This window comes from Petaurus breviceps, unplaced genomic scaffold (assembly GCF_028583685.1).
Source record: "Petaurus breviceps papuanus isolate PSGF00001 unplaced genomic scaffold, PetGlider_PUasm1.0 186, whole genome shotgun sequence".
Classification (NCBI taxonomy): Eukaryota; Metazoa; Chordata; class Mammalia; order Diprotodontia; family Petauridae; genus Petaurus; species Petaurus breviceps.
Genome location: NW_027185798.1, coordinates 9,473,062 through 9,487,791, shown reverse-complemented (window position 1 = coordinate 9,487,791; position 14,730 = coordinate 9,473,062).

Sequence of the window (14,730 nt, the reverse complement as noted above, 5' to 3'; positions counted from 1 at the left end):
AATACTGTCCACTGGTGAAGGACAGTGCTGTTGTTGCAGGGGTCTGGGAGCCTTTCTGTTGGTTCAGAAGCCCTGAAGAAGGATTTTCTTGTTGTATGTTTACAGAAATCCTGGGAGAGGGCTTTGCTAATGTGTTCAGGGGTTCTAGGACTGTTCTACAGACAGAGGATAAATTCATGAAGGGATTGGCAATGTATCTTATGGCCTTGCTAAGCCTTGTCTCCCCAGGAACTAAGATTGCTGAGAACTTGCCTCATGTCAAGATGAAGAAAAGACCTCCATTTGGGTATTAAGTGCTGTGTTTAAACTTGATGTAACTCTGGGGTAGATTCAATTGTGATCCAGGGGTGGGGAACGTTTGACCTTATTGTGCTGTGATTGACAAATGAAGGTACTTTACCTATGTTTGGAAACTAATCTCCATTTGAGAAGAGGGGCTTTGTGGTGGACTAAATGAAGGTATAGCCTAGGGGTGGAGTAGTATTTAGAACAGGGACTTTGTAATTGATTGAATGATTGGAAGGTCCTGGGGTGGGGTAGTACTTGGAGATTATTTAATCACACTTAGTAAATGCTGTATTTTGAATGATGTCATGTTTTAATCTTCTCTGTTCTTGGTTGGTCACTGAATAAAATGGAGAGCACCTATGCTGGTATTCTGAACCTTGGGAAGTTGCCTTTCCTTGGCATTACATTACAACTCGAGATACAAGTTACCCGTTGACACATTCACAAGATGTGTGTTTCACAGCCATTAAACTCTAAACTTGTGGCCACTCTTCCTACCAATGCTTCCTGTATTTGTGGGAAAGTGTGATTCAGGCCTGCTAATAATCAATAAACAATCAACGAATATTTATTAAGGGCCTACTGATAACATTGTTCCTGATATAAGAGCATTTATTCAAGGGAACTGTAAGCATTAGGTAAAATAGTGGATGCAAAGCACTTTACAAACCTCACCGAACTGTATCAATGTTAGTCCTTGCTGTTTCTCCTTCATTTTGGAAGAGGGCCAATGACATCACAGGGTGATGCTTTCACTTGTGCATGAACTGGATTTAAGTGAGGCAGTCACCCAGAGTTGTCAGCCTCACTCTCTCCCCCTGAGTCATCCAAGTCCAGTGCCAAGATGAAAGGCAAGATAGCTGGCAATGGCCCAGGATGCTGGGCATGACCTTGGCGTCCTTGATGCCTGACCAAGCTCTGAGCGCTTCGCTGCATCTGCTCGGTGGTTGCTGAAACAGATTGTCCTCATCTGCCTGTGCCATTGGCGGAAGTCTTCACATGTTTGGGGGTAGGCATTCTCCTAACTCTCCAATAGGTTTAAGGCCTGATGGTTACCCTCAATCTAGGTAGGGTGCTGGCTTCTTGGAGCCGCAGGTGAGAGTTAAGTGAAGGTGGACATGGAAGGTGAATGAGCAGTCCTGAAGAGAGCTTGGCAAGTCCTCATGGCAGAGGTACGAGTCCTCTATGAATGCCTCCATGTACCGGAAGATGTAAGCTATTGTTCCCAAGGAGCTAAATCACCTCCATGCCATTTTGCTTAACATTGTGTTTTTGCTAAACTAATTAATGGCATTAAGTAGACTATGCCTTCATCTTCCTAATGTACTGCTGGGTCATGTGACTCCTTGACTCAGAAAATCTTCAGTGGCTACCCATTGCTGACCATGTGACATTGAAACTCCTTATCCTGGAATTTGAGGTCCTCCCCGCCTCCATCCATATTCTCTTTCTTGCTACTTTTCACACTGCTCTTTGTGCCAAACTGGATCATTATAGTATTTGAGTTACGAGGGACATCAGAGTCATCTTCTACCTTTTCCAAGATCACAGACGATTGCCCAAGTAGCCCCAGCTCATAAGGGGTCATCTGTAATAGTGAAAAGAGTGCAGGACTTGGAATGGGAAAACCCAGCTTAAAATCCTGGCCCTGACACTTAGTGTCTTTGTGACCCTGAGCCAGTCACAAACTCTGTGAGCCTCAGCTTCCATAGCTCTGAAATGAAGACAATTCCACTGCTTGCTTCACAAGGTTAGGATAATGACAGTTCTAGAACTTCCTAGGGTATCTAGTCCAATCCTCTCAATTTAACAGATGAGGAAACTGAGTCCCAGGGAGGTGGTCACAGAAGTAGGAAGCATCAGGGACAGGATTTGAACCTCTGAATGAATGCATTTATTAAGCACTTAGATGTGTAAAGCATTGTGCTAAGCTCCTATTCCAATAGCAAAGGTAGTCAGTCCTTGCTCTCCAGGTCCTCCTATGCTAAGGGGGAGACCACATATATGGTTGTCAGACGGAAAGATCCCACGGTCAGTAGGGTGCCAGGTCTCAGCATTTCATGAGGCCTTTTTGTCTCAGGGAAAGCCATAGGCACTTAGGGCAACCCTTAAGGCACTCAATTAATGTGAGCTTTTTAATCCTTTTTACTCACCACTTTTGGACAGATCTAGTTGTTAGGAAACTCTTCCTTATATCGAGCTGAATTTGGCCTCCCCAACATTTCCCCCCATTGTTTAGGGCTCTGCCTGCCTGGGCCAAGCAAAACAAGACTGAGCCCTCTCCCAGATGGCAGGCCCACAAATATTTTTGAAGACATCCATCAAGCTATCATGACCGCTCTTTGTCTTCCCTTCCCAGACTAAATGTCCCTAGTTCCTTCCACCAATGGTGGGACGAAGGTAATGGGGGAGGGGCATTATCTTCTTCTCCATCCCCCCAGCTCTCCCTACCTTTGCTCATATTGTCCCCCTCTCTTGGAATGTAGACTTTTTAGCTCTGCTTACTGAAATCCCTCCAAGATCCAATTCAAATGTCACCTCCTCCCACAGCGAATGAATGAAGTATTTATTAAATGCTTACCAGGTGCCAAGCAGCGTGCTAAGCCTTGGGGCTGCAAATAGAAAAGCAAGCCAGCCTCTGCTCTTAAGAGGCAAATGGGAAAACTCACACAGGAGGCATCCTTAATCTCCAGCTGAAAATCATCTTCTCTCTCCAAACAGTTCATAGCATGTTCTCAGCCTTCTACTCGGGTATTTGGTCTAGACCTCTTTGCAGCTCCCATTCCTGTAAAATGTAATTATGTAAAAAAGAAACCAAAAAACCATGCAATTATAATAACCAAAATTGGTCTGAGAGGAAAGGGGAAAAATGCACCTGTGCCCATTCTTTGTACAGGTGAGGGTCTATAGATATGGAACAGTGCATATAGTGTCAGACCAGGTAAATATATTGATTAGTTTTGCCAGACTGTGTTTTTTCCTCTTTTTAAAAAAATCATTGTGACAAAATGGGTAGAGGAGGAGGGAAAGGATACACTCAGAAATGAAGGTGATATATAAAAAAATTAATAAATGTTTTCCTCCCAAATCTCAATATATTTATGGAGGAAAAAGCGTTTGAGCTGGGTGTCTAAGAGTGTCTAAGACTTGAATTGACTAAGATGTCTATTTTGGGCTTGAGGTAATGATGAAAATGGATGATGAGTGGGCAGATGACCCAAGTCCAATTTAGCTTCTGTTTTCTCTGCCAAGGAGAATGATCTCTGGACTGGAGAGGACAGACCAAAAAGACAAAAATGACTAACGGGGACTTGGAATTCAAGAGAAGGGAGGAGAGCCTCGAGCTGCCTTGGGTGAGCTGTCAGCAGGCCTAGACAAACTGCCTTCGAGAAGGGCTGACTTATGGGTCTGCTGAGGCCCTGGCAGGATTCTTTGCAAGGTCGGGAGTACTCAATGAGAGCTGAGGCAGGAGAAGGGGAAATGTGGCCTTATCTTTATGAAGGGAAAGCAAATTGAGCCTGCAAACAGAAGGTCAACGGGGTAGACTTTGATTCCTGGCAAAATTTGAGACTGGTTATTAAAGGGGCGGATTGTGAACAGCAGAAAGGGAATTAGTGATTACTGAGAGCCAGCGTGCCTTCAAGAACAGGTCAAGCCAGATGAACCTCTTTTCCTTTTTCAGCAAAGTGATAGGGGGAAGGGTGTAAAAAGAGTGCAGCTGGATTTGACAAAATCTCAGATGCCAAGAGGGATCCTGAACACAGACAATAATAGTCAAAAACATTTATTAAGCACCTTCAAAGTTCCAGGCACTGTGCTAAGAGTCTGGGATACAAAGAAGGCAAAAGACATTCCCTGCCCTCAAGGAACTCACAATCTAACCAGGAAGACAACACATAATTAGACATGAAAGGGTGGGTCATAGATCCAGTTGGAAGACATGATGTAGCTGGGTGGGAAATGGTGCCAAGGTGCCTTCTTTAAATGGAGGATCTAAGAAGTGCTTTCTGCACTCCTCCCTCCCTCCTCTCCGGGCTTAGGACATTTAGATAGATGTGAACTGAGTTAAATGACTTTGTAGCCTCATGGGTTGATGCTAACTTGAAGGAATGTCAATCAAAAGGGCCCCAGGAATCTGTTCTGGTTCCTGTGATGTTTTATCGAGGACTTTGATGACGACTTAAACATGCACAACAAACATGAAAGTGACCTCCATCTTGTTCTTTGCAGAGGTGGGGGACTGTTGGTGTTGAATACAACATATATGGTCAAACTCGGTTGATGTGCTGGTTGGTTTTGCTAAACTTATTTTCCCCTCTTTTTTTAATGCTTTGTTGTAAGGAACAGTTCCCTGGGTAGGGGAAAGAAGGAGGGAGAGAGTCAGAAATGTACAAAAAATATCAATAAAAAGAAAAAAGAAGATTTGAAGGTGATACAAAGCCAGGAGGCCTAGCTGACACGTTGGATAACAGAATATAACACTGAATAAAGAGAAATCGAAATACCTACACCAACATTTTTAAAAATTAACTTCATTGCTAGACAACAGTGTTCCATAAAGAGATCTGGAGGCTTGAGTAAATTGGGGATTGAATGAGTCAGTGTGATGTGACTTTTAAAAGAATAAGATGCATCCAAGGGGGAAGGGAAGGCAAGGGAACCAGTCAGGCACTGTGCTAGGCACCTGACATGAGGGTGCTGTCATTATCCTCATATCCTAGATGAGGAAACTGAGGCAGAGAGGATTTAAGTAACTTGCCCAGGGTGGCAATATGTGTATGAGGTAGGATTTGAATTCAGGTCTTTCTGACCCCGGGCCTCCCACTTTACACTCTGTGTCACCTAGCTGCACTGAGAGGCACAGTGTTTAGAAAGAGGAATGTGATAGTCCTGTTGTGATCTGCCCTGGTAAGACCACATCTGGGGCAGGGAGGGGTGTGCACATTTTAGACAAGCTAAAGTATTTTCAGAGGAAAACCATAGGAATAGAGGGGGTCTGGAGATCATATACATATACACATATATGATATATGTATACATATACACATATATGATATATATATATATACATATACATATATATGGCTCAGCTGAAGGAACTAGGGGGGTTTAGCCTAGATTCAGGCTCCCCACCCCTAGGGAATGTTAGACTGGGGGGAAAAGGCCCTGATGACTGTTTTCATATATTTGAAGACTGTCACATTGCAGAGAGATTAGATTGGCTTTGTTTGGCTCTGGAGGGAAGAATTAGAAGGAAGAGATAGCAAAGAGATCAGTTAGCTTGAAGTCAAGAAACAAAGTGCCTAATCTTTAGTGTTATCTAAAAAGGGAAATGGGCTGTCCCATGCCTTCAGGTCTGCAGGCAAAGGCTACATGAACACTTCTCAGGGATGTTGTTGTGGGGAGGGGAATCTGAGATTCTGGGAGTTCAGTGATTCTCTGAGGTTCAATGATTTCATATTAAAATGATCAGGGACAGCTGGGTGGCACAGTGAATAAATAGAGTGCTGAGCTCGGAGTCAGGAAGACATGAGTTCAAATCTGGCCTCAGACACTTCCTAGCTGTGTGACCCTAGGCAAGTCACTTCACCTTGCTTGCCTCAGTTTCTTCAACTGTAAAATGATCTGCAGAAGGAAGTGACAAACCATTCCAGTGTCTTTACCATGAAAACCCCAAATAGAGTCACCAAGAGTAGGTCATGACTGAAAAACAACATGGTGATCAGAGGTGATGTGTTAGAGTAGAAACAGCCCTGGACCTGGAGTCAGGAAGACCTGAATTTGAATCCTGCCTCAGACACTTAACAGCTGTAGTACTAGGCAAGTCCCTTAGGTCAGCAAGCATTTATTAAACACTTATTAAGTGTGAGCTACTATCCTCACATACAAGCAAAAAGACATTCCCTGTCCTCAAGGAGCTTATATTCTAATTGGGGAAGACAACACATACAATAGTGTTGCAAAGCCAGGGGGGAGCTAGGAGGGAAAGGCCCCTTGTGGGGAGGGGAAGGAAATCCAGACAATGAGGAGGAACAAAATAAAGAATCTGCCTGGCCTGGATCTTCTCCTGGAAAGGAAGGTTCTGGGGGAACCAACCAATCCAAGGAGGGGGCTGCAAGAGCCGTGTGACCCTCCAGGGTGAGGAGACCCTGAAAAAACATCCCTCTAAGGAGAACTTCATGAAGACCCCACCAAGGAGAAAAAGGACTTCCCTGGGCCAGGAGTCAGGAGACCACACAGGATGCCAGAGGCTCCGAGTTACTTACAGGACCCTGACCAGTGAACCCCTTCTGGGAACCCAACCTCCTAGTACAAATAGGAGTTGGAAGAGAGAGCCCAGATGAGTTGCTACATTTAGAATGAAAGGAGTTGACCTAGATTGTCCATAAAGTCCCTTCTTGCTTTAAATCTTTTGAATAGCAAGACAAAAGGAAGGGGAAAACAAGATGGCCTGGTCATCTTAGTGAATTAAAGGGATTGGCTGAGGGCACTGAAGATGTTTAACTTAGTGAAGAAAAGATTGAAGGAGGACATGATAATTGTGTTCAAATATTTGAAGGGCTGTCCTCCTGTGGAGGAGGGATTAGACCAAAGGAGTGCAGGGAAATGTTTAGCAATCAGCTCTTCCATGGTATGTTGTTTTTTTTTTTTTAAAGCAATCGGGGTTAAGTAACTTACTCAAGGTTACACGGCCAGGTGTTTCTGGGTGGGTGCTAAGTGTCTGAGCCCGGATTCGATCCCAGGTTATCCCGACTCTGGGGCTGATGCTCGCTGAGTCACCTGGCTGCCCCTCCATGGTATGTTTTTAAATTCAGCCTGTATCATTGATATTTCCTCCATACTTTCTTCAGCCTACACCATCCACAAGACAATAAATCAAGCCCTGATTTGTCATTTGCTGATTTTTGAGGTGTAAATGTTCACACTGAAAATTTAAGCTTCTCTTGAGTTGGTATGAACTGGCTCTGGCATTCTCCTGGATTAAGTGATCGATTGAAGCCAGAAGACCAAACCAAGAACAATGTATGGGTGTTGCAAAGAGGCCAATTGCAGTTTGACATTATGAAAAATTTTCTATGTTGTAGCAGGAATTCCTTTCAGGTGTGGGTTAGATTAGACAGTCACTGAGGTTCATGTTCCATGGTCCTGTGATTCTAAGGGATAACCAGGAGGCAGCCTGTGCCATACATTTCTTTGATAGCCATACAAAGTCGAAAGGAAATAGGAGTGCCCTTAAGCCCATGGGGTGGACCCCCTTGGTGGATTTATGGGAAGACATGGCTGTGAGTCACATAGGATGTTCCAAAATAGATAGGTTATATATAGCCTGGATCATTACAGTGAGTTCCCACATCAATTAGGTCACAGAGCCATGAAACTAGCAGAATATTGGAGCAGGAGTAAAGCCAGAAAGATATCAAGAGAGTGCCTTTTTCCGAGAATGGTGGGTTGACCATTCTGTTTACAATGCAAGCTTCTTATTGAAGAATAGTGAGATATTTCTTTCATTCAGGAAACACTTATTAAGCACCTGCTATGTACAGAGCACTATGCTAGGCATTGGAGGAGTTAGAAAGGTTAGTTCAATGTAGAAATATGTTTTACATGATTGCACATGTATAACCTATATCGAATTGCTTACTGTTTTAGGAAGAGGAGAGGGAAGGAGGAAGAAAAATTTGGAGCTCAAAATTTTGTAAAAATGAATGCTAAAACATTATCTTTACATATAATTGAAAAATACTATTAGAATGAATGTTAAAAATTATCTTTATATGTAATTGGAAAAAATAAAATAATATGTTAAAAAAAACTTTAGTTCAGACATGCTCTCTGCCCTGGTTGACCCTATGGCCCAGATAGGTTAGATGGGTAGGGCGGAGCCAGGACTTTGCATTTGAGGCAGTGGAATTTATTATGTAATTTAAAAACCCTTTGAGAAAGTGAGATTTTAAAAGGGAATGTACAAAAAAATGGAGGCAGAGAAATGCTTTGAAGCATAAAAAGCTGGCATAGTCTTGTAGAAATAGTGTCAAAGAGGCTGAAGGCCAGATTTTATCAAGGGTGTGAAAAATATTAAAGACAATAGGAAAAAAGGGCAAAGGTGTGTGGTGACTGGGTTGTTTTGGGGGGGGGGTTTGGAAGCAAGATTGACAAGATGGGATGGACTCCTTGTTGATAAATGTATAACATAAATGGTTCAAAGATGTAATGCAAACCACAAGTCAGGAGACCAGGGTTCTATTCCTGGCTCTACCACTAACTTGCTATTTGAATTTGGACCTCAGTTTTTTAATCAGTAAAACTACATTTAATCAGTAACTACATCAGTGGTTTCCAACTTAACTCCCAGCATAATTTAGCATACTACTCATAATATTCTGAAATTATTTACAGTTTAAAGAGCCATTATATAATGTTTATGTGAGGGGCGGCCAGGTAGCACAGCGATTAAGAGCACCAGCTCCAGTGTCGGGATGACCTGGAGATCGAATCCTGGGCTCAGATACTCAGCACCACACCCAGAAATAACTGGCCGTGTAACCTTGAGCAAGTTACTTAACCCCAATTGCTTTAAAAAAAAAAAAAAAAGAATGTGTGAATCTCTTAGACCATCATTGAGAACCACTAAATGGGAACCACTGGACTATACATGATCATTTGGGTCCTTTCTGGCTCTGATAGTTTCAGAACAGATGACAAGGCAAAAGTGTTCAACTTTTTCCTTTCTTAGATTCTCTCTCCAAGAGACTGAAAGCTTCATACTAAAAAAGGTAGAACAAATCTAGTTAAGAGGAAATTGAAGTCCAAGATAGGAGAAAAGTCAAGAGAAATCTTATCTACTTTAAAAGACTTCAAGACTCAGTCACAATTTAACAGAGGTTCCCGACTTTTTTTGAGGTTGAATTTAAAGGTTAGAATATTTTGTGGATCCCCTGCCACATGACAACAGTTGTAGCTATCAGCACCTGTTGTTTGAAACAATAAAAGATGTGAGGAGAAAATAAAAAAAAATACCAAAAGTCACCACAAACTCAGGAGCAATTGTAAGCAAATTTATATTTTGATAAGCACAATAGCATCTACATACATTTGAAAAACTCTAATTTATGTGTCCTATACATTTTTTATTTTGTCTCCAAAATCATTTCCTATGAAAGATCTCTTGCAATAACACCAGGAAAGCCCAAGGGCTCACAGGACACAGGTTGGGACCTACTGATTTATGACTTGAGAAGGTAAAACTGAGCTTTTTTGCATGACCAAGATTTCTCATCATAATTGAAGAGCTGTTGGCTGACTCTGGAGATACTATGGAAAAATGGAATGGGCACAAGATTTGGAGTCAGAGAACTTGCTCCTTCTCCCTAGGTGACCTTGGATACTTAATCCTTCTGATCCTCAGTTCCCTCACTTATAAAATGGGGAAAATAATATGTCCATATTATTTTAACATGTGGGATACTGTGAGAGAGCACTTTGCACACCTTCAAGTGTTATAGAGAAGTCAATCAGTCAACAATCATTAAAGTACCTACTATGTGTAAGGCACCATCCAACTAAGTGCTGTGAGTACAAAGAAAGGCAAAAACACTGTCTTGGTTCTTGGAGCTCTGATTCTAATGGAGAAGTGATGTGTAAATAATCATGAACTGTTTATTATTTAGCTAATCTTCCTCATTTTAAAGGCATAGGTGGTTGAGCCTATCTTACCTTTTTATCATTGATCATTTTATCATCTTAAATAAGAATATTTTAATGATAAAAATCATTAGATCTTAGAGGTCATATAGTCCAAGATTCCCCCCAATGTAAATCCTCTACAAAATGTTTATGGGACAATAATCACACATGATGAGAAGATGTGAACAGGTCCTAATTTTCCCTGTTGAAGAAGAGTTCACATAAATGAGATCGTGGATCCATTGGAACACAGAAGTAAATTTAACAGCAAACATTTACTAAGCGTCTACTCTATGCCAGGCACCATAAAACATTGAGATATGAAGATAAAAATGAGACCATACCTGCCTTCAGGGAGCCTACATTCTAAGGAGGACAAAATCATTCCGTCATTATATATTTGTTAAGGGTTTACTTCATGCAAGGCTCAGTTCCTGTCCTCAAGAAGCTTACAGTGTCCTAGGGGAGAATGGCACATGTAAACAAGAATAAGACAAGATAAACTAGGGAGAATGGAAGCACGTACAGAGCATGGATGCCCAGAGGAGAGAGTGAGCCTGGAAGGATAAAAAGGATTTGGAGAAGATATGAGGAAGGAAGTAAAGAAAGCACTGATATCAACCAGTCAATATTTATTAAGCACCTATGACCACTGTCCTAATGCTTAGGGATACAAAAAGAGGCAAAGCAAAGTTCCTGTTTCAGAGAGTTTACAGTCAAATGGAGGAGATGATACATAAACAAATGCAGACAAAAGAAGCTCTGCACAGAATAAATAGGAAATCATTTCTAGAGGGAAGGCACTAGAATTAAGAGGTGTTGGGGAAGGCTTCCTATAGAAGGTGGCACTTTAGGCAGGACTTAATGAAAGCCAGAGAGGTCAATAGTCAGAACAGAGGAAAGAGAGCATTCCAGACATGGGGTTCAAGCAAGATTATATTTTCCTAATATAGTGTTTATTCATAGGCTCATGGGTCTAGAGATGAGAGAAAATTTAGAGTCATTAAATGTAATCCCCTTGTTTTATAGATGAGTAAATTGAAAAGTCAAGAGAAATCCTAGCTACTTTAAATGACTTCAAGACTCAATCACAACTTAACAGTAGTTCCCAACTTTTTTGAGATTGAATTTAAAGGTTAGAATATTTTGTGGACCCTCTGCCTATGCAGAGAGATGAAGTGATTTGCCTGAGGTCCCCTAATGGCAGAGGTGGGATTTAAACTGTCCCCTGACTCCATATCTTCTTCCCTCTCCATTGTAGCACATTACCTCCAGAAGCAGCCAACTGCTCTGAATTTATAAAGATTCATCTTGGCCCCAGAAAAGAGAGAGATAGAGCATATTTAATTAACTAGGTTTCAGGACCTAGGAGATACAAACACAAGCAAACAAGACAGTCTCTACCCTGACAGGGAGAGCTAAGTGCCGCCATAGTGCATAGAGAGTTAGGCCTGGACTCATCTTCCTGAGTTTAAATCTGGCCTCAGACACTTAACTAGCTGTGTGACCCTGGGCAAGTCATTTAACCTTGTTTGCTTCAGTTTCCTCACCTGCAAAATGAGCTGGAGAAGGAAATGGCAAGCCACTTTAGTATACCAATTAAACCCCCAATGGGATCATGAAGAGTCAGATATGACTTATAGGACTGAAAAACAAAACACTTAATGTATTTATATTCTAATGGGAGAAGCCAACACACACAGGGGAGATGAAATGGTATCCCCAAGAGGGCAATGAGGTGTTGAAGAGAATTTGGGTGTGAGTAAAACATGATTGGGGACCTTGCTCAAGTTGCTAGTTAGGAGAGTGGGCCCTCCAGGTAAGAGAATGGACCCCCTCCATTTTGAGGGGGAGGCAGGGTACTATGGGTTTGGGATGTTTTGTGCCCGATGAGGTGTGATTTCTGTGTCCAATGGTGAAGCTTCCTGGAGTGGGCAGCTTGGGGATGTATATCTTGAAATGATTGGGATGAAAAAATGAAAGCCATCAATACAACTTTGAAGATCTCTTTCTTTATCTCTATATGGAGAGTATTTATTACCAAACGAGTGATGGTCATTAAGGCATCTTTGTTTGTGCTTGCATGGGCTGTATTGACTCTTGTAAGCATCTTTTTCTATTTATGTGAGCTTTTATTATTCATGAGATCAGTATGGCTGAGTGAATAGAGAGCTGGCGTTGGACCTGGACAGATCTGAGCTCAGCTTTTGCTTCTGATGCAGACTGGCAATGGAACCTCCAGGCAAGTCATCAGCCTTTCAATACCCTAGACAACTGTCTATGACTATAAATTATAGAGAAGTTGCTGGTCTGCATCTATGGAGAAAGTTTTCACAGCTGGATTTTCCTGATAAAATCACGCATCTGAACCCTCTCTCCCTATATAACAACAACAATAACAGCTAGCTAGAATTTATATAGCACTTCAAAGTTTGCAAAGCACTTTGCAAATGTTATCTCAAGTTTTTTCTTACAACAATTCTGGGGATTAGGTGCTAGTATAATCCCTGGTTTACAGATGAGGAAATTGAGACAGACAGAAGTTAAGTGACTTGCCCAGGGTCATAGAGCTAGTTAGTATCTGAGCCAGATTTGAACTCAGTATGTACACATGTACACACTCATATATATGTATATAAAATTGTTTAGTATATATTAGATATAATCATATCTATACTATATATGTATATACACATACATAGATTTAGGAATATTAAATTTAAGAATTTATATATGGCATAGCATATATAGCATATATGTATGCATGTGTACATGTGTGTGCATATATGTAATTGTGTATATGTGTGCATAGAGAGATGATAAATGACTAGGCAGAGAGGCTAACGTTATCATGCTCACTGTGTGCTAGGCATTGTGTGAAGCACTTTGAATTTACTTTCTCATTTAGTCCTCACAAGAACCTTGGGAGGTGTGATAGTAATGGCAATTAAAGATTCCTCTGTATTGGCTTGGTTTTCAAATTGATTGTGTTAAAACCCAGAGCCTGTTAATCCCACCTGTGGGATGGACTTGTTGATGTGAAAAGAAAGTCCTGAACTGGGAGGAGCTGGTGACGTGGATTTGGAGACACAAGAGAGAAGCAGAGGAACCTTTTTGGAAGCAGCACCTCGTGAAGGCAGAGAGAGAGACTGAGAGGACTGAATTGCCCTGGACTTTTGAGACCTGCCCCCTGAGCTGCCAAGGACTGAGGAGACATGGCTGTTTTGCTGGTACTTTGTCTGTCTGTTTTGATGTTGTTTTGCCAGATTTGTCCACTGGTGAAAGACTGTCCTGTTGAAGAAGTCCTGGAACCTGGCTGTTGGCTAAGAAGCCCTGAGATTGTCCTGCAGACAGAGAGTGAATACTGTCCACTGGTGAAGGACAGTGCTGTTGTTGCAGGGGTCTGGAGACTGTCCTGCAGACAGAGTGAATACTGTCCACTGGTGAAGGACAGTGCTGTTGTTGCAGGGGTCTGGGAACCTTTCTGTTGGTTCAGAAGCCCTGAAGAAGGATTTTCTTGTTGTATGTTTACAGAAATCCTAGGAGAGGGTTTTGCTAATGTTTTCAGGGGTTCTAGGACTGTTCTACAGACAGAGGATGAATTAATGGAGGGACTGGCAATGTATCTTGTGGCCTTGCTAAGCCTTGTCTCCCCAGGAACTAAGATTGCTGAGAACTTGCCTCGTGTCAAGATGAAGAAAAGACCTCCATTTGGGTATTAGGTGCTGTGCTTAAACTTGATGTGACTCTGGGGTAGATTCAATTGTGATCCAGGGGTGGGGAACTTTTGACCTTTTTGTGTTCTATGGTTGAGCAAATGAATGTATTTTACTTATGTTTGGAAACTAATCTCCATTTGAGAAGAGGGGCTTTGTGGTGGACTTAATGAAGGTACAGCGTAGGGGTGGAGAGGTATTTAGAACTGGGACTTTGTAATTGATTGAATGATTGGAAGGTCCTGGGGTGGGGTAGCACTTGGAGATTATTTAATCACACTTAGTAAATGCTATATTTTGGAATGATGTCATGTTTTGACCTTCTCTGTTCTTGGTTTGTCACTGAATAAAATGGAGAGCACCTATGCTGGTATTCTGAACCTTGAGAAGTTGCCTTTCCTTGGCATTACATTACAGGAGTTTGGTACCGTTTATTACTCCCATTTTACAGATGAGGAAACTGAGGCAAAAAGAGGTTAAGTGACTTGCTTAGGGTCACACAGTGTCTGAGACTGGATTTGAATTCAGTTCTCTCTCCACTGTGCCACCTGGCCATGCTTGCCCCTATACCTATATCTATTTATATTAGGAGTGCACACACATGTGTTCATGGAACATAAATGTATATAAACATACATATACATGTACATATATATTCCTAGATCAAACATATACTCAGCTATTATTATCATACCTATTTTACAGATGAGGAAATTGGAGCAGACAAAAATTAAGTGACTTGCTCAGGGTCACACAGTTAGTTAGTGGCTAAGGCCAGGTCTGAATTTTTAACTCACTGTGTACATGCATACACATACATATATTGCTTAGTACTTATTAGATCTAGGAATAGCTATATATACATATTATATATATATATACATATATATTCTTAGATCTAATATGTATATATACACATATGTATACATACATTAATGCTTAATATTATTAGATCTAGTAATATATCCACATACATATGTGTGTAATATATACATACATACAAATATATATCAATATATTCCTAGATATAACATGTACTAAG